A 1,485-nucleotide genomic window follows, 5' to 3' on the forward strand; every position below is an offset into this window, starting at 1 on the left:
GTTCTGCTCTCTCTGATAACAAGAATCTGGGGTACCTGAGAGTGCATTGAGAGGAAGATGGTGAGGACTGGGGAACAGGAAGGAGTCAGACCCCACTTTGCCACCAGACACTCTGGCCCAGCAGGTGGCTGGTGGGAGGGGAGTAAACAAAGGGACTCAAGGCTCCCAGCTAGGGATGGGCTGCCTTTTCCCTTGCTCTGGAGGGGGATCCAGAAGAACCCTTCTCTTTAGCAGCTCCAGGAAGGCTGGAGGCATGAAGGGTGAATGGCAGGGCCTCCTCAATGCTCTGTCAGTCCTCAGGCTCTCAAGAAGGAAGCAGGTGACTAAGGGAGAATCCTTCCCTGCAGATTCTTTGCAATGAAAATTACTCCTTTGTTCTTTCAGAATTGTTCCTCTGGGGGACCCACCCTTCCTTACATCTCAAAAGACACAAAACAAATTCAGATGTGGAAGGAGCAGAAAAAAATTAAATAAGCAAAGACAAACAAGTACTTGAAACATTCAGCCAAGGTTAGATGTGACCATGTTGTTAGGAACTGTTCCTACTTGTTCAGTTCTGTGTTCCGGGGCATCGCCTGAGAGGATCGTAAGGGATCTTATGGGGCCGCCAATCTTCCATCTGTCCCCTTATCTGAGAAGGCTGGGGGGATACAGAAGATGAGGGACAAGGGCAGGCTACCTGAGGGCATGGGAGACAAAGCATGGCTGTTGCAGTGGGGACCTGTCCAGCCTGTCCAGCCTGGTCTGTCGTACCTCAGACAGGACACTGCAGGCCATCACCTGCTGAGGTGAGGGCACTTGGGCCCAGCAGGTGTTTCTGCTGAGGCAAGTTTACCTGCCAGGTGGGAGCTGAAACAGGGAGAGAAAACCCTGGCCAGTGATATGGAGGCTGCTGTTTCCAGGAGGGGATGGGCACAATGTTGGGCTGTCATGGGCAAAGAAGACAGAGCACAACCCAGGCCTGGAAAATGTCAGGCACACCCATTATCCTGGTCCTTGAAGAGCTGGGGTGAAAGCATCTGGCTGACTTCCTCTTCACCATCAACAGGACCTCAGGTCTGACCTGGGCCCTTTGCAGCAGCCACTGTGTGACTTCCAGACTGCAGGGTGGGCTCCAGGACTGGGGCTGTGGTTGAAGATTGGGCAGACAGAGCGAGGGACCCGGGCAAGGTGAAGAGAGCCTGTTTATGGTCCCTCTTCTGGTTCATAGCCACAGAAGTCTAGCAAAGAGCACCCTGGGATCTTTACAGCCTAACTATCCCCACAGATGTATGACCATACTCCTTAAATGCATCTTATTATCATCTTATTACTATGATTATTATCAGAACATCAACCCAGGCTCTGCCCTCTGATTTTTCTGAACATGCAGCGGGGGTGGGGGGACCATTCCTGTGGAAACAACTGTTTCAGGTTCCCAGGACTTTGTGAGAGGAGCAGAGACCCTGCCAGCTGCCCACAGGCTGTGAAGGAGCCTGCTGCCAG

This window comes from Crocuta crocuta, unplaced genomic scaffold (genome assembly GCF_008692635.1).
Source record: "Crocuta crocuta isolate KB4526 unplaced genomic scaffold, BGI_CrCroc_1.0 scaffold354, whole genome shotgun sequence".
Lineage (NCBI taxonomy): Eukaryota > Metazoa > Chordata > Mammalia > Carnivora > Hyaenidae > Crocuta > Crocuta crocuta.